Below are 27,889 nucleotides of genomic sequence, written 5' to 3' on the forward strand. Positions count from 1 at the left end.
ATATAGTTAGTGCGAGAGACCAATTTTCACGCCAGTAAAAACAAGTCAAATCACTGTCTTCCAAATTGTAATCTTCAAGTTTTTAGGCACTAGGTAAGAGTAATGCAGCAATATAAGTTTATAAACTGACATTCAATTTCTAAGTCCCTACACAAATTGTGTCATACACCAAGTTTTGTTCGTTTTTATGTCTTTCTTTACATTTTATTCTTAAAATCTGCATTATATTCTCTGTTGTGTATCAAAGAAATCTGCTGTCCAATACAACATTTGATTTATCTCCTACAGACCTCATCTTATTAATGTTATTTACAACAATTTAAATAAAACAAACTCTCTTCTGGAATGTTGCTCCGTGTTTTCAGAAATTTCAGACGTATTGCTGCCTCCATCAGGCCTGACAATGGAGCTAGAAAACACATCTAAAACGTCGGTAATCTTTTACAAGACGACATAGCACAGCATCCCGAAAGGCAGTTATCTTCATACTCGCAGCCGTGAGAACCTTAAATCTCACCTAGGCCCCATTATTGTAGTTCAGGTCTGGGCTGTGATAATGTACTAAATGTTCGCCTTTGGGACCTTGTGACAGAAAGGCTTCTCATCAAAACCACAGAACTCGTCGTGTCATGATAAAATGGACGCGACAGTATACCAAATACAGACAAAGAAACTGTCGTACAAATCTTGTTCAGTATTGGCTAATGAGAAGACAGATGGCATCCTGCTGCCTGCCTCAAACACTCAGACTGCAGCCTCTCCCCCACCCCATGGACCGGATACCAGTAACTCTCTCCACTTTCTTACGATTCAAGTTGAAATAAAAATGTCGCCGTAATGATTTAAAAAGAAGGGGGAGGTCAAATGGATTAAAATGGTAGAAGAGATTCCAAGGATAAAAAAGAAGTTTCCTCACTCGCTCATTCCATTTCAGTTTTTTATTCAACTCTTTTCAACTTTTTCTCAAAACTTCAGTTCCATTTAGTTTGGTCTGAATAACTGACGTATACTAAGACTTTTATCCACTTCCCTCGAACTCAGCTGCATTACTCAGTATTTCTCTGCTGTTTCAGGAGACAGTTCGGGACGCTTACCGTCTCTCTGCAGTCACTTTAACACATCTCAATATCTTAATGCAGTGTTCTTTAGCACGACCAATTTCTCACGCTCATAAACCCCCTGAATCCACTTAGGCCTATGATCCTATTCTTTCGCCGTATTTCGTCGTATGCTCTTACCATCAATATTAATGCATTTTCAATTTTTAAAGAACGAACATCTGTAGCCACCAACATTACACTTCATCAAACCATTCACTTTTTTCTGCACGTAGTTATTTTGAGAATAATCACAGCGATATGGCGTTATTGTTACATTATAGCATTTTACCAATGCCTCCATTTGTTTAAGCAATAGAATTAAATGACCTGTATATATAGTTTGAATAAGGGAGGTGAGAATTGCATATAACATTTTATACGGAATACATGAATATTAAATATCACTTGGTAGAACCTGGTGTAGATGCAGGATAATACTAAAAGTGATATAAAATATCAGGGTGCAATAGTATAGATTGGATTCATGTGGCTCAGGATGTGGTTAACTTATGCACTCTGTAATGCACCTTATGTTCTGTAAAACTTTGAGACTTTTTTACTCTTTAACTATCAGCTTAACAACGAATGTAATCAATGTACTTATATTTTATATAGGCGTACCTGAAAAAAATTATTTCCTATTGACAGGCCTGCATAAACTCTGGAGGCCAGGTTGCCATGGCGCCTATAATTTTCACGATATAGCTTAAAACATTCTACGTATTATATATTTTTTCGTGGCTCCAATTTCATGGAGGCGACTGCTAAATTCATAAAACATTTGTGCAGGATTGTCAAATCATGTTCACATTGTCAAACGACACGAAGAAAATCCTAGTGAATATACGCATACATTATTATTTCTGAAAACGGACAGAAATTTTCATTTAATATTTTTATTATTTTCAGTCTCTAATATAATCTATGAAGTACAGTTCATGTTGAGACATTTTTAATTTAATTAACCTACACCAAAAATTATTTTTACAACGTAGGCTGACAAAGTACAATATCGTACTTAAAAATACTAACATTATACCTACTACTACTGTTGAAATTCAGTAATTTAAATTACTGTAACTATTTCCTGTATGTGCCATTACAATTCCAAATAATGTGGACAAATTAATTTATTAGCAACAGAATGAAATGGATTCGTCTGGCACAGAATAGGTCCCAGTGGCTTGCTTGAAAATATAGTAATGAAACTTCAGATTACATAAAATAAGCGACGTTTCCTGACTAATCTGAGTGACTACTAGTAATGTCATAAAGGTTATTCAGTCAAAATACATGAATATTTATTTCCAAAGAAACAAGTCAACTAAAAAAGAGCGGTAGAACGTTTGTGTTTAGAATAACTGATTTCATAACTTGCACACGGCTAATCTAGTACGCACTGCCCATTTGATTCACTCTACCACGGTCGGTTTACCTAAATTAAAATAATATAGTCTAATAAGAGTCATCACGTCATCTTAAATTCAGTTAGCAAGGGTACCTCAAAGTAGTTCTTTCTAGCAATTTCTTATAAATATTAAAGACAATTAATAAAATTTCTCCACTTTGAATTAACAATCGTTACAGACGGATACTTCTCCGTTTCGTCACACATCTCCGTAACTGCTATCTTATATTTATTGGCAGTTGATATTCATTCATATTTTGAAAACCCATTTTTCGTTCCTCCATTGAGCAGGTTACGTAAAGAACTCGCACAAGAACAATCTCCACTCTCTTTTCCTCCTTCATATAAAAGTGGTATTTTAACTTTTTGATATTTACTGATGCTGGTTCTGGCAGTGCTGTTTTAGAGCTCCTACCATTCTCATCCCACGGTCGCATTCAATCATACCTTCCTTAGTCACTTACTCAGCAAACCGTTTTGGTCAAGCTAGGAATGCCTTTTATCCAGCGGTTCCTTTGTACATTGTTGAAATAATATTTAGGAATTCATTTGAATTTTAAGTTATACCTCTAACTGAAGCACATGCACTAAGGAAAATGTTTCAGAACGCAGCTGAATTCCCGAGACGACTTCGTTAAATTTAGTCACCACGAAAACTACAGAACTTATATGCATATTAACCCTATTAAATCAAAGCCTGTTTAAACAAAATTTAAGAATTCAGTCCGTACCGCAAAGAAAACACAACACTTCTCCATTACAAAGATAAAATTGTTGATGCTGTTTAAGTAAATAATCGGTTTATCAAATCTAAAACTTCTTGACGATGGTGAAGAGTCAATTGAATAAAAATTTTCTTGGATATTATCCATCGTCTAGTAAATATAAAACGTAAAACGACGTTTCGGAGATGGGACTCTATCTCCGTCTTCAGGTTCCTACACAGTTGGGCCCACTAGATAGAGCTAATCCCTATCTCCGGACAAAGTAAAAAAGTCCCATCTCCGAAACGTCGTTTTACGTTTTATATTTACTAGACGATGGATAATATCCAAGAAAATTTTTATTCAATTAAATAATCGGTGTTTAAAGTGAGTATGGTACGAAACTCATAAATACAAGACGAAAATTTAATTATTAATTGTTGAAAGAGGAGGATCTTCAGTTCCCATTGAGCCTTACGGGGTTAAGCTATATATTTAGGCTGTGATATTTATATCGGAGTAAAGCATACATGGGGAATACACAATGTGCATAAAAGTTTAGAATTAAAACCTGAACATGACATATCTGTAGGAGTAGCTAGGTGTAGAGATGGTACTGTGGGTCTCTTAAAGGAGTATGGAGAGGGTTTGTGGGATAGATTCATCTGGGTCAAGAAAGACCCAGTGACAAACGCTTGTACCTACGGAAATAAATCTTATGATCCCGTAAAAACGGGATAATTCTTAAGCACCTCAGCGACCATTACCTTATGAAGAAGGTCTCTGCACCATGAAGACAGTACATTATAGGTATATTCTAATATTTTAACGCAGGATTTATCTTTCAATCAGATCGTAAAAATCTGATGAGAAAATAATACTACTACGTCTACAGACGGAATGATGTAACTCGATATTATCTGTAAGCCAAGTGAATGATTTCTATCGATTGACGTACAAATTGAGTTATATATCGCAAATTCATCAGGAAAGAATGTGCGGACTTAAACAATTGAACTGGAAAAAACTCAGTTCAGAAGTAAAAGTAGAATAACGTAAAGGAATGTAAAAATCCGTAACTAGCTTTCTTACGAAATCAATGAATGCAAACACCGGTTAATGTAATCATTTTAGAATAAATTTATTTATGCTTGTAGTTAATCAACGTCGTTAAACAGACCATAAATAAATAGTATATCGGTAGATGTTACTTTACGTTTTGTGGTTTAAATTTTGTATGTATGCCCTAACCCTTTCGCGCGTGCCAGATGAAATCATCCTTATTTTCAACGCCAAAGCACAGCTTGGTGAAGTTACACGTTATAAAGCTTCTCATCATGGATCATGCAGCTACCTGATCTTTCTTCTTCTTCTTCTTCTTCTTCTTAAACACGAATATTCTTCAAGGGTCACAATCTGAGTCCTTCCTAAGTGTTATAGAACAAGTTACTTCAGCACAACAGAAGAATCAAGGCGGAGGTTTCTTTAAACCGAATGTATACAAATGTTGCGTACGTTCAGAGAGAACGTAGAACAATAAACGTCTCAGAACTTGGAAATAAATTGCGCAGGATACAGTTCTGACTTGATAATATTATATTCTCTTTCTCTCTTACTCCCGCGGCTCTGAAAACTTTCTTCTCTCAGAGGACCTCTACTTCAAGTTCTTGAGTAATAAGAACCACGGCTTGAATAATGAACGTAGCCTGTTAACAAGATACATTAATTAATATCATCTTTCATAAAATGTTTCGTCTCTGAATAGGTTAAATATGCTGTAACTAAAATGAAACAGTCGTTTTACATAGAACAATTAACAGAAGTTTCACGTTTTACGAAGCCTAAGTAATTAACCCGTCAATATTTAAAGACGGAATATAACATAGTCTAGCACATAGATATTTAATGGTTTTATCCGAAAATAAAGTTGGCACACACAATTTGAGAATTCACAGATATTATCCACCAAGATTATAAACAGCACGTAAATTTCGTGTAAATTCTTGATTAAGAAACAGGTTTCAAGACTGAAATACATAGCCATCTCGTATGACAGACATTTAGATTTTATACTAAAATACTTATTTTTATAGGAACAGGAAGACCGTTGACATTTTTTGAACTACAGAAAAATACATTAAACTTTAATCATAAAAGAACATCACTCAAACATGGAGGACATATGGTTCAGTTATACTCGACTCTATTTTAAATCACTATATATATATATATATATATATATATATATAAAATCAATGTTTATAATTACAGTACTTCTGTTTGTGAAAACTTCGGTGTTATAAATCGATGCTTCTGGGGACCAGAGTTTTTAAATTTACATTTTCAGTAAAACGCGCTGTCAGCGGATTTGCTGGGTAGAATCCAAAGTCCATCATCTGACTCTACACTGCCCTTCAATGAAGCGGATGATAATGATTGTGTGTCGGTCGCGGAGGCCACGCCCCTGCACATATTATGAACACACCCTAAATTCTGCGACTGTTGTTAACATCGTATGCTTATGAACCCACCCAGTATGTACGTGTGAGCATTATCACTCTGAATAATTAGTACCCAGACATCTGTTAGATGAGTCAGAGACTAGCTATTTTATGGAAAGTCAAATGCTTAGTCTCACAGTACAGCAGAGATGAGGTTTCTCGTTTAAAAGTCTTGGGTGTAAGACCTATAATGTGCTTCCAACACTATCGTTGTGCAGGAAAAATATCTTGCTCTTCTAAATTAATGCATATCATTAGTTTTATAGCATCACGCTAATGAGAGATAAAGGCTCAATACTGCATTGCAGATAATGAACGTATGCAAATTAACAGTATAATAACATGCTCAGGTTTCACCAGAGCGCCCAGTTTTAAAGAACAGTATTGGAAAATACATTCATTAATCCATGTGCAACTTGTGGAATAATATATGATACATTATTTGACGACGCTGCATTCACTTCAGCTGTTATTTAGCGTCTAATGATGACAGGACAATGGCGTTAGGTGAAGAGTAAAATATTTTAGAGATGCGGTCCTTACCTATTTCAAATTATAAATTTCGACCATTACTTGAAGATACTGAGTAAAAATAAGAAGCCATTTTTTAGTGTCGGTCTAGTTGTTGCGGCTGAGTTTTTAACAGGCATTTCTCAAATATAAGCCTGAGCCAAATATCTCAGTTTAAAAACTGTCACAGGATCAGAAGCCTATAAAAAAGTGAGATAAAACAAAACAGGATATTTAATAGTTTTAATACTACAGTTAAGATAATTATGGAGCAATGTTATTCAAATGCAAACATCTGTTCTCAACATATTATGGCCTAATTTAAGGTACTATACCAGCATAATAAGTTCTTCTCGGGCTACTAGACGTGCAAGGCGAAAACACCGACGTTTCGAGAACCACCGTCGTCCTCGTCCTCAGGGTACTGAAGGGTACATCGGTAGATGGTATCCCGAGAATTTATTGTACCTAGTCACCGTAAAAGCATCAGATAATACATTATACCAGTACTTGGACGCGGGAACTGAGGGAAACCACGAAAAATATATTTCAGGACAGCCTGCCGGGATATTCTCTGAGCCACAGAAAGTGGAGCAGGAATGCTAACAAGTCGGCAGCGACGTTAGATGAAGACTGTTACCACACCAAGCACAGGACTGCATGTTTATTTACAGTAGCCCACAGCCAACAGTGCTATACTTGTCTGCATACAATGCATTTTCATCATTTTAAAACTCGTCTGTGTCGCATTCAGTAACTTGTTAGTAGCGGCCGTCCTCAGCCCCCGTGTCTTATTTCAAATTTCGGAGAACGACCCTCTTGTCGGCTGTCCATGACATTATTCAATATATTGTCAACAATCTTCCGTATCTGCAGGCTAGAAATGATTAAAGAATCTGAGTCAGAAACCTGATTAGTTTTGTGCTAAGTGGACTTGTATTTATAACACTAGACGATTTCGGTATTTAGAGTCGTTACAGAGAAATTTTAAGGCCTCTGTGGGAGCAACCAAACATGCATCAATGAAATCAAACATCAAATTTTCTTTTACCCAAATCACAATCAAAATATAATACTTCTTAGTAATCTTTTAAAGTTTTGTCGCAAATATATGCACCATCCGCTTTAAGAATCAGCAACGCTGCATTTTGAATTTATATTTTTAGTATGGCTCTCGTTGCAAACATCGATTATTTCTCCAGCTAATTCGAGTTGATCTTTATAATAAAGTGTTTTTTTAAGAAACAAATTGAATTCTTAAATAATATTTATATGAGCTTCAGCTTCAAGGAATCCAGTGCAACCTTCATGTTACTACCTATAAAATTATGTTATCACATAAATGTTTTATCGTTATTAATCAAGATTAAATATCGCTGTGTCTCCTCAAGTAATTTCCTCCGACCACAAACTTCTTTCTGTAATTTTTCGACCAAAACTTTCTGCAGCGCATGAGCAAACTCTGAAACCTGCTCATATTGTGCACGAGGAAGTTTTTTCCAAGCACAATACAACAAATAATATATTTTTCTCGTGAGTCTCAACGAAAATATTTCTTAAGAAGAAATGTTATACGATATCATTAAACGTGACAAACAAATGTTGATCGAATACAATGTGATTTACTATTTATTCCCTCTTAAATGCGTGTTGGCTTCAAGAGGGCGTCCTAAAGCGAGTGAGCTCAGTAACAAGTCTGAATTTATGAGAGAATGATCACTTCATCATGTACGATGACAGCTCGGAGTGTTATTATCGATAAAAGGGAGGTCAGAGCTGTTGTTGCTTGCTTTAAGTTATCCTTGCTGCGTTAGTCAAAGAAGAGATATCCAGTTTATGTTTGTGGAAATTAGGTATACGTATAACAGAAGAAATGGTATTCCACTCGAATTCCAAGCTGGACAGAATTCACAATGCAGGAAATATGAAAATGAAAAAAAAAAAAAAAAACACAGACAAAAAGTTCAGAACGCGTACAGTGAAGGGACGGTAACCGGAGACCTAGAAGATTCTCCAAAGGTATGTGACAGTGGTTGATTAGTCATACAAGTCTTGCAGGTATTAATTAATTAACCAAAAGCTGACGGAAGGTTTAGACCTGGTGCACGAAACAGGAGAAACAAGGAGGCGTACAGCACAGTCTATGCTCTTTTTACACTTGGAACAGAAAGAAAACTCAATAAAATATGAACTCAGGAAACGTTACCGGACATGTTGCAGCAATAATACTGAATTGTATCCTGAAGATGCACAGTTCGAATTTCGCAGGGATTATATAGACTGTCCTGACTACGAGATTTTATAGCTTTCCTCATTATTCCCTAGGTGACTGCTGGGATAGTATCAAGTCTGTGAAATTCTCCTTGAAGTCCGTTAATACCCGTAATTCAGGATTATCGTCTGCATTGGTAATGGATACAAAATAGTTAATTTCGTGAATATTGTTATTTTACCACTAACAACGTTGAGTTCGCACGTCCCGAAATACTTAATCGCGGCACGTACTGCTGATAGAACAATCCAATAACAGTATAAACAAGTATTGTTATAAGATGATATAGTTGGGTCATATTGTGAAATTTAATTAATTGTCCGTCTAATCACAACTCATATATAAAATTTACAATTAAGATAATTAAAATATAATTTTGTGTTCCTCATCGAACAATCGATTTAAAATTGGAACATGCTTCCAGACACATTAAGATGTATCTACACTCTCATCTTTGGCCGATGTAAAACACCAAAAACATTCACTCCAATAAAAATGAATCTGGAAGTGAACATCACCAAAAATGTTGCATATCAGATATTGTAATTAAGTTTTAGGTTTATAATTTTAACTTTTACACCTGAAGATGGTTTATATAGAAACCGAAACATGTTGTAAAAAGATGTTCCAATTGTAAATCGATTGTTCGATGAGAAAAACAAAATGATATTTTAATTATCTTAATTGTAAATTTTATATATGAATTGTGATTAGACGGACAATAACAGTATAAACAAGTATTGTTATTATTAATTGTGCAATATATGATAGAAATGTCGACATAAACGTTAAAGAAACACCGTGGGTTTGAAACGTCTACCAGAATGAGAGAAGTATACATATAACGCAGGTTATAGACAATAGAAATATAAAGTGTAGAAGTCTTTCTTCACAGATCACTTGTTTACGAAACATTTAAATGGCGAAGAGAATGTATTTAAAATAGTAAAAGCAAGGATTTACACCCAAGAGCCGAAGTTATATATTGAAATCCAGCCGCGAAAACCTAAGGACAATTATTATATAATAACTGTTCCATGAAAAAATATAAGCGTATTTTTATAATGCCTAGCCTAAGCTGCAATCACACTGAGAATAAAAAAACACATATGACACGACCACCATGATTGGATAAACCAAAGCTGCATTGTTCCAAAAATCTACTACTGTAGTAATTTTTAAACATCAGGCTTTCGTAAAGAGTTAAGAAAGAACAATGATGGGATGGTCAGCACCAGTGATACTCATGCATAGTTTAATGAAAATCCGGCAGCTGGTTCAATGTAATCACGCTGTGGCCGACACACGTATAAACTGACGGACAGACCCACAAACATCCGGTCATACGTGTGTTTTTTAAAAGAAATCAAGTTTATAATGACAGCTTCCTATTAGACATGCCCGTAGACAATCAAGAAGTTTCCTCTATGCACGTTATTTTAGTTTAAGTGTTAAAATCGTGGACATTTCAAAAGTATTTTGTTTGTCCATGTGTCCTACTTCGGGCACGGGGATTTTACTTTGTCTTATTAACACCTTTATTTTTATTAAATAACACAATACAATTCCAAAAGTAGGTTAACAATTTGCAGAAATGTTGTCATATGAAAGAACGCACGTAGAGCTGAGGGAATATACTCCACGTGTATTACTTGCTGTCTCTTACAGTACATGTTTACAGAGGACGTTGCTGCCGTCTGTGAGAGTGGTTGATGACAAATGGTGCATCCGATCCGTCGGTACCGCTTATATAATTTATTTTAACATTACTTACACACAGCACACCTGCTTACCGATTACGGCATTCCCTTGGGAGTTCTCTGATCAAATGGGTCACAACCATCTCTCTCTACCGTCCTTTCACATCTCATCATTTGTAACACACACTACATGTCTGTCCCAAACATCTTACCAACAATCCATTTCGCCACCTTCACAATTTGTATTTATAAGTAATTATATTTAAATGCATAAAAGTAAACTTCAATACTTTAACTAACTTCACTGAGCGGAGTCTTTAATAAGAAGGTCGTTGTGCCGAACACGAACTAGAACAGCGAAAATCGTATTCGCTCGTCAGAATTTGGCAATAGGGGTTGTAGGTCTAATGACGAACAGCATAAAGTGTTTATTGTGAATGAGATTTTTGTAATTTTTGCACATTATAACCAGTTATAAGTTTAAGATATTTTAGGAGTACTTACTGCAACCATCATCACTCATCGTACTGATAATGGAGGCAGTAAGCGCCTCTGATATGTAGGTAAATTTCAACGAGACTACACAGTAACACGCCAGAAGGCTGTCATCTTCAGCTCGCCGTCGTGAAAACCAGAGATCTTTTATAAGATGGATGACAACTGGAAATGTATTAATGTATATTGTGAAAGACACCCATTATTGAACTAAGGAAAGTAAAAAATAAAAAGCAACATTGATGTGACCAGAAAGTTTTGAAATGAAACATCATTGAAAATGTAAAGCCGTAGTAAGCAATACTATCAATTTTACTGAAGAATTATCGAATGATATTTTTGGTTGTGATAATGTGATAACAGCCGCGGTGGTCTAGCGGTTAGAACGCCGGCCTTGTAATCCTGGGGTCCCGGGTTCGATTCCGGGCGGTGCCCGAATTTATAACTTGTGTTGGGCAAGGCCGTGGTCTAGGCAACACGGAGTTTTCCTCCGGTTTCTCCGTGGCATCCCAACAATTACTCCATTCACACACAGAAGAAGGCAATGGCAAACCACTTCTGGATCATTTGCCAAGAACGTATATGAACAGGTCCCAGTCCGAGAAAAGGATGGAAGGATCCTGTTCATATGGACCTGTCGTCAGACAGAACACTAAATAAATAAATGTGATAACCACAAAGGTCTAACAACACACTTCAGTCGCACACGGCCCAACATTACTTTGGCAGTATCTAGACAGTCTGATCGTAACCTAATTTTAATGCTAAAATATTGTCATTCGAAAGTCCCGTGTCTCTATGTCGAGCTGCGTTGCCTTTAGTTACGACATATTTGCGATTATTATTAACTGCTAAGTGACTCGGCACATATAAAGCCTTCGCCAATTACTTAATGCACCAATTGGAATACCACGTGCATGCGGTTGAGGGTCACTGCCGTTCTGTTTCAAGATATATTGAAATTCTTCCCTTTACAATTACTGAATGGGAAGCTCAAAGTGGTTGTTGTTTCATCATCCGGTGGGGCGAGTATTATTCAAATTCGAGTCTGTGCGCTGCGTCGAATGGACTTTGGCGAGGATGAGTACAGAGTCTGTTCATTAGTCCTCGGTTGTCTGTAGTCGAGGCTGCGATTACTGAAATTAGTGTGCGGTTGTGCCAAAAAAAAGGAGAAGGAAATACTGACTCGTCTCATATGCTTTTCCACCACGTTTTTACAGAACATTCTACTACCACTAACTGCTGTTTTCTGACTATGGATGACCCCACCAAATAAAATTGTCCAGGTTTTGTCTGTTGCTTGCAGTTAGCTCAAGATTGATTTGCAGGTTATTTTACGAAAATATTCAAGTAATGACGTCAAATAAAGGAATAAATTACCGGATTATAGTAATTAGGGGTCAAGTATTTCATTCCTGTAAGTTTTTATCGTTTTGTTACAGCAGATTTACATATACTGATAACTGGTATCTATATCCAGCATGAAATACATTTGCTGGCATATACTCAATTTTAAACTCTGACGATGAGGGCAGTACGCTCCTCCAAAACGCCGACATTACAACACAAAAAACTAACATCGACATACACGAGGTGCGATCGGAAAGTTTCAAGACTCCGCGTATAAAAACCCGTACACTTATCTCAGGTATTAAATTCATCCATCACTCTCGAAGTAGTTCCCCTGGGAGTAAACACAACGATCCCAGCGCCGCTGCCAAACCTGGAAGCACCCCTGGAAATCTTTCTTTGTCAGCCTGTCAAGCACCATCTGCGATTCTGCCTGAATCTCTTGCCAAAAACTCGCCAAAACGGCTACGGAAACCTATGAAATGCTAAAGCAAGCATTTCGGGAGTCCGCAATGGGTCGTGCACAAACTTTTGTGTGGCATTCACGTTTTAAAAATGGCCGAACCTCTGTCGATGATGACGAGCGTTCTGGACGACCATCTTCGAGCACAACGCCCGAAAATGTTACGAAGATTCGGCAGGCCATTCACGAAGATCGACGTCGTACCATCAACGACTTGGGCGACATTGTTGGGATAGGCTATGGGACCTGTCAGCTGATTCTAAAGGACGGAAGCGGCCGTCAAAGTGGCGCAACCACAACTGGCTGCTGCATCATGACAACGCGCCAGCGCACACCGCCCTTAAAGTTCGGCAGTTTTTGGCCTCAAACACCATGGCCGTCATCCCGCACCCTCCTTATTCGCCGTGTGACTTCATCCTCTTCCCAAAGATGAAAATTCAGCTAAAGGGAAGGAGATTTGAGACGATAGAAGAGATTGAGGCAGAATCGCAGATGGTGCTTGACAGGCTGACAAAGAAAGATTTCCAGGGATGCTTCCAGGCTTGGCAGCGGCGCTGGGATCGTTGTGTTCACTCCCAGGGGAACTACTTCGAGGGTGATGGATGAATTTAATACTTGAGATAACTGTACGGGTTTTTATAGGCGCAGTCTGGAAAATTTCCGATCGCACCTCGTATTGTCTTTTATCGAACATGTATAGTATATATGTCGGATATATTCAGGAAATATTTTATAAATTAAGCTTACTAATCGCTTAAAAATTCTCATTAAAATATCTTCTTCATACGTTATGAATGGAATACGCCTGAAGACATCTGGCTGTAAAAGGTAAAAGCTAACTTTTATTATAACATCTTCAAGAGCCAATAACAGAATCCTATTCCAAGCCAGCTGAAGCCGGTAGGTCTGTCTCAATGACTGTGCTAAACGCCACACCGCTCCACAGTACAAGCATGTAAAAATGTCGTGTAATAAGTGGCTAATGCGCTAAAATTCCCTGATTGGTCTTGTGAAGAGTTTTAAACAGACGCCTGAGGAGAATATTTTAATGCATGTTACATCAATAAGGCGTATTATCAACACTAAAAGACGAAGGTTTAAATCTATTGTAAACGCCGTATGTCTCATTTGAGACTCTCAGATGCACGTTGGCGCAAAGAAATGTGACGGCTGTCAACTGTAATTTACAGCGCCATTCACAAGATCCATAGTTTAAATATGATGAAAGCTTGAGAAGTGCAAGTGTGAACGTGCAAAGATAATATATCAGCAAGAAGTACATTGAAGAGTTCTGTCTTCTGGGTAGTTGCGCTGTGTAGTCTGGTAGATGTTAACCAACGTTTCAGAGGTCATACTGCCTCCGACATCAGAGTATGAATATTTCTGAGTTCCGGGATGTTGCGCTGTGTAGTATGGTAGATGTTAACCAACGTTTCAGAGGTCATACTGCCTCCGTCATCAGAGTATTAAGATTTCTGTCTTCTGGGTTGTTGCGCTGTGTAGTCTGGTCGATGTTAACCAACGTTTCAGAGGTCATACTGCCTCCGTCATCAAAGTATGAAGATTTCTGTCTTCTGGGTTGTTGCGCTGTGTAGTCTGGCAGATGTGTACCAACATGTCAGAGGTCAAACTGCCTCCGTCATCAGGGCGATGAGTATGAAGATTTCTGTCTTCTGGGTTGTTGGGCTGTGTAGTCTGGTCGATGTTAGCCAACGTTTGAGAGGTCATACTGCCTCCGTCATCAGGGCGATGAGTATGAACATTTACGTCTTCTGGGTTGTTGCGCTGTGTAGTCTGGTCGATGTTAACCAACGTTTCAGAGGTCATACTGCGATTCATCGCCCTAATGACGGAAGCAGTATGACCTCTGAAACGTTGGTTAACATCTACCATACTACACAGCGCAACAACCCACAAGACAGAAATCTTCATATTCACCGCTGTAAAAACCTCAAATCATACAAGAAGTACATTATTTGAAGGAAGAATACGGCCTGAGGGTGTTTAAGAAACAGTGCTAAGAGGATATTTGGACTTAAGAAGGCAACGTATTAAGAGAACTTACACAGAGAGGAGCTTCGTTCCTTGCCTGATTATAACAATTAATTTTAACCTCATCTATTAGAGACTTACTTGTGTCTTCCTTGTGTTTAGGCTTACTATTTCCGAGACTTTCCTAGTTACGTAATTTACTCGTTATTTATATTTATTTTCTCAGTCTTTTTGCTTTTGACCGATCTAGCAGATGAGGTCCGTCTTGGAATAAACTAACACCGGTCCATCAACAAACAGTTTCATATCACAGTTCATAATTTCTCTTCACATAGTTCTAATATACATAATTTTTGTAGCTTATAAAACGTCGCTTTCTTTTAATAATTAACATTTATTTAATGTCTGAACAGAGAAAGAAATCTTGGTCTCTCGAATCAATTCTAACGCGAACGTGTTAATTGTTTCAATGTCACTACATGAGCTGACTGATCTAAGTAATGGATGAGGGTCCGCATTGTATTTAATCCCTAATCAATAATGCACATCATATATCATTGTCTCTATTAGCCCCACAATGTAGTAGGAAACGCATGGGAGGATACAGAACAGTGTTAAATTTTTAACAGAATAGTTCACGAGTCACAGAAAGACAGAATCTGTTTCACCCTACACAAAAGAATTTATCTTGTTCTAAATTTATGCGTGAACATATTTATATGAAACAGAAACGCTCTTAGATGCAGGATATAAATTATAGTAGCCTCTCAACTCATGAAAATTTCTCATAAGTTGTTAAATATATTTCAGTCGATTATACAAATCATTCTTTTTCTACTTTCACTTTCCCTCAGCGTCAACAAAGATATTTGAATCTGAAGAGTGTCACAGAAGTGCAAACAGTTCTTCACTCAGAGCTTCATTCTTTTAGCAATAAAAGCAAATATTATTTTGGTATATGCAGTTCCTCCCATTACTGTAGTAAGATGGGTAGATACCGACGTTTCGGAGGAACACGTCTCCATTTTCAATCCTTGTGATTATGGTTTTGTAAGTTGACAACGTACAGTCTCGTAGGCGGATACAAACGTTATGGAGGAAGCTGTAGCGTCCATGAAGATAAAGACAGTAGGTTCCTCAAAAATGTCTGTAGCTACCTACAAGGCTACACGCACTCAAGGTTTATTTAGATTCACTTGGTGAAGGAAAATTCCTCTTCACTATGTGCTTCAAACTTCATCCTGCTAAAGGATCATGTACACTAATATTCAATAATGGACCTGTAAAAACTTCAGCCGAATATGTTTAACGCCTATTTAATGTGGAATTGGATTTGCCGAGAGATTACCCGCTTCCGGGCAATGTTTCTGCTTCGTGAAATTATTAGTTATATAAAGCGATCATAATAAAATGAACACAGATGAATTAACAATGACAAATTTAGTATAAGTAGTATGACCATTACATTATTTCCTGTAGATAAATATGCATTACATGTATCGTTGTGTAATAACATGGAATAAAACGGATAAATTAGCAAATTATTCCCAGCATGCAGTGAAACAAACATAACAGTTATATATTCAACAGGACTGTTGTTGTTTATAAACAATGAGAAAGCAGAACAATGGTGATATAGATTCATTAATTTCGCTAATGATTCGTTAGCTTTCCAGACTGTTATTTAATGTTATAAAAATATTGGTCTATTTTAAAAGATATACTTCTCCCTTCACAGCATGATTAATTATGAACTGGTTGTAGACTACTGCGATTATGATCAGGAAATGAACACTGCTTTGGTTGCAATGTTCACTTCAGTATCCCTAATGAATAACATGAAACCATACAAATGGCATTACGAACCGTTCATGTCGAAGAAAATGACTAAAATTATTTGTGACTGCCACTAGATTCGAGGACATAGAGTTTGTTTAAATCATTCAACTGTATATAGTTAAACCTTGTTTGTTGATGGTGGTATTAGAAAATCGCTTAAAGCTTTCCACCTGCTTTAACAATCAATAACTCTTCGTTTTATATTTACTTGTTTCGTATAATTCGCACTGTAAACAGGGATTTATTTCCAATAACATCAACAACGAATTGGTCTTTGTAATCGCGAAGTGTTAGCTGTTATTTTCAAAATTCTGTACATCAAAATTACGGTTAATAAATAAATACAAATAAATTATAGTAAATAAATAAGGAACTAGAGGAGAATTTTTTCGATAAGCTAAAGGCATGAATAAATGATAAGTTGGTATTATAAATGAGAAAATTGATATACAGGACACAAATAAAGTACTTGAATAGTTAATTATTTAACAATAGATTTATTAATCGGATTCGCAAGTCAGTAAAATATCTAGTTTTATATTTCGGGAGTAGTAGTTCTGAAAAACTTTACTGTGGAATATTTACAATTAAATGGGACTTGAATGCATTGTTGCCTATTTGACAATTTTTGTAGTCTGTTGGTAAAACTACATTTATAGTTAACCACACACATACACAGGATGCTGGCTCCCAAGATTGGGGCTTTTCGTGGTTTTTCAGAGTGTACACATGTGAATAACGGTTTGGTACCTTCAAATCAGACACAAACACTTCATTTTCTAAACATTACACATGATCAAATGTTAAATCTTTAGGCGCTACATAAGTTTTGCGTTCCAACCGCAGTTGAAATACGATGAATGAATCGAATGCCGGAATATAAAATAGTAATCTATGCAAGACGTACGAGATCTTACTACAGGGTTTGTGATTGTTCTCAACTATACGAAGTCCTCTACATGAATAAACACATCGGATGTTGTTAAAATGAAACCTTCTTTATTTGCCGCGTTCTTCAGGGATTTGACACTTGAATCCGGTTTTGAAAGAGAAGAAGGGGCGTGGTGGTTAATCCACTGCGGACACCGAGTTCGCAGTTACAATTATTAATATTCAGGAGTACAAACAAAACAGCAGAAGGTAGGTAGATAGTGGCAAGAGAGAAAACAGGGCGTTGCCCGGCAACATTCACTCCACTTCCGTCCCTTGCTGGCAGTGCCTGGGCATAGTCAGTAAAAGCTTCATTAAGGTCACTTGACTTGATTGCATTATGCAGTTAGTGTGACGGCGAGGCACTGTCTCTACCCCGGGGCTGGCTGGACTCCCTTGTAACACAGCACAAGCCCCGTCAAGGCTTGAGGTTATTCCCTGCAGCCAACCTCGTGGGGTGCAGAAATGAAATAACACAGCCTGTTCTTCCATTTACAGAGAGAAGCACAAGAAAGCCTTTTCCCTAAGTCCCTCCAACATCAGCCAATTTTAACTGCGTGTTAGGTTGTTGGGTTTATGCCTGAATGTAAAACGTAAATTTGCAACACAAAATAAAGATTTATAGAAGTGGAGGAACACTTCCAGTCTTTTTGACCTCAGCACCAGATGGTGGTGAGTCATCAGATTGACGCAAATGTTGATACAAGACGTAAATACACGTACTAGTAGCATTTCGGCCTTCCGGGTTGTATTGTAGTCTGGATTTGTAGGTAAATATAAATGTTTTGGAGGAACATGGAACATGTAATATTCTCCACCGAAACGTTTGTATCTGGCGGTACTTTGTCGATGAGAATTTACGGCTGTATCATGTCCAGATGAGTACGGTATATACAGTATCTCATTTCACTGATGGTTTGGGAAACTCACGTTCGTCGTATTCAGACAAGCGTAAATTGACCAACCACCTCCTGAAACCTCCAACTTTGTCACGTTATCATAGTTGCTACGCAACCATCTGGTCTCTTTCTAAGTCATATGACTGTAGCTGCAATTTCACAGAGCGCTGCAACCCAAGAGACTGCACTGTCAAATCTCTCGTATTTTCTTTTCCGAATGTAGTACCTTCCAAGGACCTCATAATGTTTTCATACCATGTACCACTGTATGTGTTCCACTATTTGACTTCCAACCCTTGCACGAAAACCTTTGTCCTTTCTCTCCTATTTCACCTTCGTGTTTTATATTTTTGTGTCCATACATAAGTGTTGGCCATAAAATGGGCTCATCCACGGATGATGGCCTTCATGTGATCCTAGTTCCATATTCGGGTAGACACCCCTAGCTGTCATGCTTTAAATAAACACTGCAGTGCACAGTCCAACTGCAGCGTCCTGTCACGTCTACCACTTGAACGACCAGTCCCCGTCAGCTATTCCTCTAATTCACAGTAACCAACCGACCATGCATATTGGATGTTTCACTTAAAAGCACAATCTACTGGTTGCACTCGACAACAAATACACTCACGGCCCTTTGCCCTTCCACATAGCAGTTTTTGCTGTTGTTTTTGTATCTAGTGGCAGATAAAATTAAATCTATTCAGTCCGTTTTAAAGCTGCTGTAATTAATAATTATGAGAAATTTAGTGACGTATTTCTGTTAATTTGACTGTAAAACTAAATATTTACGTACTTGCAATTTTTAAATTCAAGAATATTTCCATCCTCCCTGCTTAAATATTAAATCCTGTATTAGCAAGGAATTTCGGTCTGTAGCACTCTTCCAGTCAAACTACTATATTGTGAGTAGAAGGCCCCTTATTATTACAATTATTTTTGTATTTAATATTATTATTTTATTTTCTATGTTATCTATGTATTGGTTTATAGTTATTGACTGTCGTTTTTGTGCCTGACTGTAATTGGCCTTGTTCGGCTGTTGTCATGCACACTAATAAATTAACTGAATTGAATTACTACTACTACTACTACTACTACTACTGTCAACAGCAGCATCAAACAATAAGAAACATTCCATTAGCATAATTTTAGGATAACGTCCTGATTGCTGAGTTGGTGGCTGGATGTAACTGAATGCTAAAGCAATGATCTGAAAAAAACCACCTCGACCAGGAGAAAGTTTTCATGCGAAGAAAGAGGTGTGGTCTACCTGTTAGCGATAATATTCCCCACACGAGTAATATACTCTCTTTAAGTAACAACGAAACTATAACAACACAATTTACAATACAGAAGTCCGGATGAATATTTGGGGTTTAAATTTGTGTTAAAACACAAATAGCCATCTCGTTATCACCTCGTTATAGACCCAAACTTCACAGCAACAAACCACTAGTTATACACTGATAGTGACTGTAGTGAATTAATAACTTATTTCAGATGGAAGAATGTAAGAAGTTTTATCTTTACCCTACTGTGCTTAGTTTAATTAAATTTATTTTAATAACATGGCATTTTGAGATGCACGAAATGAAAATCACCACTGGATAAAGAACTGATTCTAATGAAACTGCTTTTAAGTTATAAATATTATTTCCACTAAAGAAATCGTCATATCAATAGGTTATGTTTCAGGCAAATTCGCAGGAAGAATAAATGTTAAGCGCTTTTGAAGCTGCTTGGCTAAACAAAATACAGTATGATTCTGTGGCTCTAAACACTTGATTTGTTTTGGTTAAATGTCATCAGACTATAATGAGGAAGGATGTTTGTTTCACATGAATACTGCGAATTTGCATAGCCAATCAACTATCAACTGATAAATACATTTAGTGCTGTGTCGGCTATTTCATCAGACGTACATCTCATTATTTACCCATAAATACTTTGAAATTTAAACTGAATTTATATACCAATCACATTATTTACTGATTGGGGAAAAATTAAAATGGATTCCAGTTGGGGAGAGCACATTTTGTAAATCCGTATCGTTTATGCAGAGTGTGGGAACTGTAACATCGAAGGCATGAATATACCACTCTTGGAGTCTATCTAAAAGGCTTCCGATTGGCGATTAGCAATTTGGAATAAATTTGAATGTGATGACTTTAACTGGGTTCAGTCCTTCCGAACAAACGTTATAGCAGCCCTAGTTGGATATAACGGGAACAAAATGCAGGAAAATAACGACAAAGTAAGTGAGACGTTTGTACAGTTAATTTTTTTAGGCGTAGCTACTGAGATGCGCGTTAGAGGAAGACATGGGAAAAAGAGTGGGTTGAAATTAAAGGTGCAGAGACTTAGTTAACTCGTAAAGCAACAGCTAAAATTACTCATACGCCCTTAAATTCCTTGCCTCTGCCACTGGCGCCACTATAGCCTCATTTGAATTTCTTACTGCCAGAGTCGCCACCGTCAGATCTTAATTTAATTTTTTCTGCATAGCGCGAAAGACGTGCAGTCAAGAGTGACGGCCATTGGCTATTATATTAATAGTAATGTTTGTCCCTCTATACGCCATGTAGGCGCTTGGGGTGAGAGGAGGTATAGCTCCTCTCTTCCTTGACCCCGGCACTAGATGGGGGTAAGTGGTCAACATCACGCCCCGGCCGGCTTTACCCCCGGGAAAGCACCCCGGTACCCATTGTAGAGGAGGCTGGGTGGGCCTCAGAGCCGGTCTGGACGCAGAGGCTAGAGGAAAAATCCTCTGCCCTCGTCGGGGATCGAACCCCGGTCGTCCAGCCCGTAGCTAGTCACTATACTGACTGAGCTATCCCGGCTCATAGCCTGACGAAAAATAACGTTGAACAGAACGTAGTCGAGATTGACGGTTGTTCGATTGAAATACAGAAGAGCAATCTGTAGCTTTGTTATTGGGCATTACTGTAGGATACATTTACTACACAAGCCCTGGAACATCTCACCTTCTCTGATACAAGTCGAAACCATCATAATGACAGAGCACAAAGGTTCTGTGGTGTATCTCATTTGCCTCGGGTGTATGCAAAACTAGTAGGAGGCTTGTCAGTAGATATCTTGTTTTAGGTATCGTGATGTTTATTACGCAGTGTAACCAGTGTCCTGCTCCATATACAATACTATGTTCTATTTAAGTTCTTTTGTAACACACAGACGCGACATTCGAAAACGTAACTAATGTTGTATCAGAACCCCAAGTTTCAGCACGTCAAAACCAAAGCCCATCATTTCACAGGATCCTGAGCCCACTTCAATCGATTTTAGAAGTGGACTTTTTAAAGAGTTTTTTCGCCCAAATCCTTTAAGCATTTATTGTTTTCTCCATCAGAGCCACTTATCACATCGCAGTCTCCTAGATTTAATCATTCTTACAATACTGAATGACTGTGTGATATGTTACACGTTTACCTAATACATTATTTCAACTGCTGTGATTCTTGTATTTTTATCAAAGCAGATATACCGCTGTTCACACACTACAAAATCAACTGGAAAAGTTATTGTTTAACGCTTTGGGAAGAAGACAAGATGACTGCAGTTTTCGAGTTGAACAGGATTTATTCTTCCTGTAATTTCAAAAGAAATTTCTTTTCTATATTCAATGATAAGTTTTTAAGCACCAAGAAATTATTTATTATACTATTATATTATGCTTATGTTGCTCACTTTGGTTATGTTTCATGTTCGTGTACTATGTTACTTGTAATTTCCGAATGTACTTATAAGATTCCAAACGTAATAAATTCCTATCATGAGATCAGTCGTGTAAGCGTACAGTCCATTTCCAACGCATCCTTAACAATTGAGGCAGGGTATCCGAAATGTTATAAATGCATTCCATGCCGTCACGGGTGAGAGACTGAGATGGCTTAATTGCATTCAGTCGTCGTGAATATTTCAAAACCTAAGCACGACTGATTTGTCAGCGTTTTAGAGCATAAATAGGTAGGGTCTATATTATCAGCAGTGTAATCAGGTTTACACAGTAACTTTCAGTTTATTTTTGTTGGTGCAAACATTTTATGTGTGAATCTAAAGCATACGTGGACTGTGTATTCTCAACAGAGCATTTGGGGTTTGTTTACATCTCTCCCTACCGAGGCATGACATTTACACGTTTTCTGAAACTACCCTGGCGCCCGAGATGTCTGTGTGTCACAGGTTTGCTGGATTTTAAACAAGCCGACATGTTTCACGAATTATGAAATACGAAATATGAAACAGAACTAGAAATTATTAAATTACCATTCTATCTGTACATATACGCAATTGTAAAAATTAAATTACAAAAAAATAAAGTCAATAATCTGCATTATTGTGCTGTGATATCATAACACAAAGGTACGATGGGAAAATTCAGTAAAGAGACTGTGTAGATAGGAATTTTTTTAAACGGAGGAATTTTACTTTTTTTAAATTCTGTTGTTTAAAATTATATAAGTGAAGATACAATCATAAATATAATTCTATAGTCAGAAGACATCGTTCTAATCTTAAATAATAAATAAATGATACTGATTGAAAAAAGACTAGCTAATAAACTAATAAAGGAATTAATATCTCTGGCAGAAAAATGCTAAATGTCAAACCCATTCATTCTGTCAGGGAACGAAGAAGTGAAAGGATAACTTCTATAAAATTCTTAGTACATATAAGATAAATTACTGTACAAAAAATAAATTGTGCAGATGTATTTCATTTAAAGTATTAGAACATATATGTGATTTCTTATTTATTTACGTTTTACATAACAACGCTGCCATCAGCTCAGATTATATAGAGTCAAATAACAGAATGAACGATAACAAACTGGAAATTGTATAGAAGGAAGTGGTCGTGGCATAATTTAAACTACAACCACGAATGTATACTGCAAGAATTTGGTATATACGCTATCACAATTCAATAAACAGAAACACAAGTCAAGTTGTCAATCAGATAAAGTTGTTGTGTTCACTAGCGCATATTAATTACTTTAATTTTGTACTTGAATGTCACTCTGTCGGAAAAAATTCGATGAGTAAAGAGAAATCAGGAAAAACAGTTTATATTATTGAAGCCTGTGATTATTATTACGACCAGTTTCAGCCTGGTAAATATTTACTAGTAGATGTACCTATTCGTATTTAAAATAATTTTTAACTTTCACGTATAACAGCAGCCTCTGTTGTAGAATCTGAAACAACATTAAAATTTGTCCGCGAAGTTACAGGAGGGCTGGCTATAGCAAATAAAATCAATTGTTATTCAGGCTGAATGGTGCTCCTACATTAGCAAATCCTCGTAAACTAACGAATACAGCAGAGCTGAAGGGTTCTCATGCACTGCTGCAAAACACACCTTAATCCGTTTTAATGCATTGTTAAAATCTCTGTGAAAAATTTAACAAATGTTGATCAAAGTTTTAACCACAACTAATAAATAACAGTAACACATAGCAATGACAAAATTACAAAACGTGACGAACACGTTTAAACTTTGTCACACTTATAATAGGAGATAATATAAGAAGATATCAAAATTACATTTCACGGTTAATTGAGAAACGGATTAAACTCGGAAATGTTTGTCTCACTCCAGTTCAGAATTTTTTCCGTTTTCTATCAAGAACGTTTATTTCTTATCTCAAGGAAAACGCATAGATGTAGAATGCTTCAGAACAAAATGAGAAGGAATATATTTGGCAGTTACAGGACGAAAGAAACGTAAATGCGTTGCAGGTATACCTCAGAATGCCTTAATGTGGTCTACGGTGTTGTGGTATATTGGAGAACTTGAGTATAACGCATATAGGCAAGAGAGGTCTCTCAGAAAACTACCTTCAGTGAAGGACATGAACATTCCGAAATATATAAACCGCCAGTGTCATTTCTATTTGTGGAATACAGAACTACCAATAGAGATCGTTTGGATATATAGCAAGTGAAAACTGTACCGCTATATTAAGGTTGAGAGCTTTTGGCTTTTAGGTGTAATGAAACTCGAAACCAACACATTATATTTGCTTCTATAATGAATCAAAAAACGGCACATACATTGCGCAATGGCCTTACTAAATAAATGAGTAGCAATACGAGCTGTAACATTTCGAGGATATTTTATAGTTGAAATTAGGATTCAAAATTTGTATAAGGTTGGACTGCCTGCGCCAATGCCATCAGTGTGAGATGGTAGGAATATTTCTGGAAAACGATATGTAAAAAATGAGGGCCATAAAAACATATCGATGGATCTGCACAAACTCTTGAGATAGAATTCCCTTCAAATTGTGCGTTTCGAGTTCTGTCTCTTTACTTCTGCGTATTTGCATCCCCATTTCTAAATTACACGATTTAACTTTCCTTCGTCTGAATCAATTTACTTTTATAACACATCTACGTATCACTGTTCCCATCTGTCTGTTTGATCCATTAATATATATCTTCATGCAAACTGTTTTATGAGTGAAGGCGTCCATTATTCTTTTACGGAAAATGCGACTGAATTAAATTTCAGAGTAGTATTTTAAATTTGACATAAATTAGGTGTTCAGTTATACCTGAATGATTAATCATATCACAATGAAATTTCGTAAACTTTACTGACGGTGAATAAAAACACTTCTTTGGGCGTGAAAGTTGATGTCTCATATGAAGAATGAATTAGATATTTTATTATAATATTATACGTTTGTGCGGACAGTTAAATAAGAGCACTATACATAACGTGTACCTTTCACCAAAAATAATTATGATGAGCAAACCAAGAAACAATAGATTAGAAATTAATATAGCACGCATGGGGGAGATGAGAAATACATACGAATTTTTTGTTGGAATTCCCGAATACAAGAAGGCCTGTTAGTAGATGGGAGTTGAATACTAAAATGTACCTTATGAAAATAAGATGGAAGGATATAGATTGTATTAGTTTGGACCAGTGGTAGGCTAATCTGAATCTAATGAAGCTTAGGTTTCCACAGAACAAGTGGTTTTATTGATTATGTCAACAACTATCAGCTTTTGACGGAGGATTTTGCTTTATGTAATGAGTTAGTGGTCAATCACATGTGATCAGTTAAGGAAACTGATGTATCCGATGATAAATACATGCAATCAATCCTTCCAGGATCAAAAAAAGTGACAATAGCAAGAACTTCTTTCTTAATTTGAATTCGAGTTCAGTGTTTCAAAACTTTATTGCAAGTACTTAACGGAATTAACTTTTCTGAAACAAACGAATGAAAATATATAATACGTAGTTTTCCACGTCCAGTGTCAGTGAAACGCTAGAGTGGGGTTATGTGGCGTCTTAGACAAACGCATAGCAATTGGCGTGAACCGAAACATCGCCAGAGGTTTGGGAGGGAAGAGGAGAAAGCGAAACATCAGATAAATGGATCTGTGTGAACCATGCTGAACTTTATTTGACCCTTGGACATCAAGTTTCACATTCTTCGTAGCACCGTGGAGTCACGATGTTGAAGCGAATTTCGCATTTGTTGAGGTGACGAGTATTCACGTCGCCAAAGTTAAGCAAGGCCCAAGGAAAGAAGAACGTTTGAACATCCTGTTACAGGGCAAATCTTCTTTCTCGCTTGACGAATGGGAATCCTCATCCATTACAGTTTTTCTCATTGCTTCATTTGGATTTCTGTACGATCCGAAACACAAACAAAGCCACGAAGTAGTTAGGCAGACAACAACGGACAGAAAAGGGGAGAAGGGTTAACCGTACCATTCATGAAGAATGGAATAAACGTTCCACCACAGCTCTCCATCACATCCACGTCACGGGATTTCTCTGACCTAAATAGCAATTTTCTGTCGTTCTTTTTAAACGTAAAATTCTAACGTGTATCCGTAATGGCTCCGTGATTCTGACCAATAAATTTGAGAGTGTGTAGAAATAATCATAGTTAGAAACCTGTGACTCTGTTCCTCAGTCTGTTAGCGAGGTCAGGCTGGATCAAATTATATCTAATACCGCAGAAAGGGATCGGAAAATGTGTGAATTACTTCTTCGTTTAGTGGTAGTTGTTTAGAACGTCCCAATCATTTACGAAGGTTTGCACTTATGTTAATTTCGCTATGAAAAGTGTTATTTTTTATAGCGACTGAGTAATATTAAAACTGTAGTTTTATTTATAAGCTTAGTCTTTATGTTCATTTAATAACATTTCACATCATACATACCTAGCTATAAATTACATGATTTACGTAATAAAAGGTCTGATTTGCGACGTATGTGGGCTTGGAATTAACGACATGAAGAGTAAATGAAAGTATGCGTTAAGATGGTGTCTTTGTTCTTCAGTAAGAAGGAATTGTTTTCCAACTTCTACTTACTCGTTCTACACATTTAACATTTTATATCCCAATGGTAATTCCATGCCCCATCTGTTTCAGCATCCACAAGTCTGCGTTTTGTATTTGTGGGTTTTGTATGATTCTTGCTTTCAAAAGCCATTATTTTCTTAAACGGTATTAAACAGTTTTTTTCTGCAATGGTAAAGGATCATGTTTTCTTTGCTGTATCCAATGGATTCTTAAATAATTTTAGATGAACTTGAGATTCAAATGGTTAAAATGTGTTTTAAACATTAGTATGTGCGTACTGTGCTTAATCTTGCATAAAATAATATTGTAGTAAAATGATATGTAGACTTCAAGGTGCATCAGAAGATATCGGCAGTCAAGAGAGAGAAGGGCTTATTGGGGATGAAGCTACAACCGGTCTCACCACCATCGAACTGCTAGTCTCTCTTGAAAAACCTGAGCCATGATTTTTTTACACGTTTCAGTGGGAAGGGCTCAAATGCCGAGGCCTACAGAGGATTTAATATGAAACAAAACCCCAGTTCAACCCAATGCCTTATGCCGGTAGACGTTGCGGTGTCATGGCGACTACACGTCATAAGGGGAACCGTGTACAGTCTGTGAAGTTTATCAGTAGAGCTCCGTGGTTTTAAAACATATAACAAGAACAAAATGTACGATATTGAACTTCTACTGCACAGAACTATTCTAACTGTAACCTGAGAATATGCCTAAAAATACTTAAATGCCGTATTGTGTATTAGTAACAGACAGCATCATTCTAACTGAACTCATTACTTAACACTTACCGCCACTAACCTATCCTCTCAGGATTATAAAAATATTTCATACATAATTAGAAGAATATTTTATATTTCTCGACATTCCAATTTCTCCGTGCCTACCTACAAATTAAACAGCTGAAATAAGTTCAAACATTTACATGTTATTCAGGTTATGCCATTTTAAAGTTATAAAGTAACTTGCACTTATGAAGTACTTAGAATGTGACATGCATGCCATAAACGATAAAAAGTATCGGTACAAGGAAGTTTGTGTTTGTGAAGATTAGAAAGACTTAATTTATATATATATATATACTACATTTTCTCTAAGTGTCAAGAATTGTAGTTGATTAGGAATATTTTAAAGAGATAATACACATTCTCGCACATACATACACTACATGCACTACATGCACTGCATGCATACATATATACGTAATACACAAATATTTACATAGACCAAATATTGTTTATTCAATAATGGCGATAAAAGACAAGCTAATGGGCCAATAACCGAGTTTGATGTTTACTGTCCACTTATGCAGCCAATGCCATAAATGAATAACAACTATCTGTTAATTTTCTGAAATAAGAGCTCTAAA

At 36.8% G+C, this 27,889-nt stretch overlaps 1 protein-coding gene across 13 annotated transcripts in view; it reads right to left on the reverse strand.

Moving 5' to 3' along the window:
• Window positions 1-27,889, reverse strand: part of LOC110827981 (E3 ubiquitin-protein ligase sina-like) — a 635,101-nt gene that overhangs the window by 132,519 nt on the left and 474,693 nt on the right. The window lies entirely within an intron of this gene.

This window comes from Zootermopsis nevadensis, unplaced genomic scaffold, assembly GCF_977971745.1.
Source record: "Zootermopsis nevadensis isolate Lab colony 2312 unplaced genomic scaffold, Znev_1.0 Znev_ptg000024l, whole genome shotgun sequence".
Lineage (NCBI taxonomy): Eukaryota > Metazoa > Arthropoda > Insecta > Blattodea > Termopsidae > Zootermopsis > Zootermopsis nevadensis.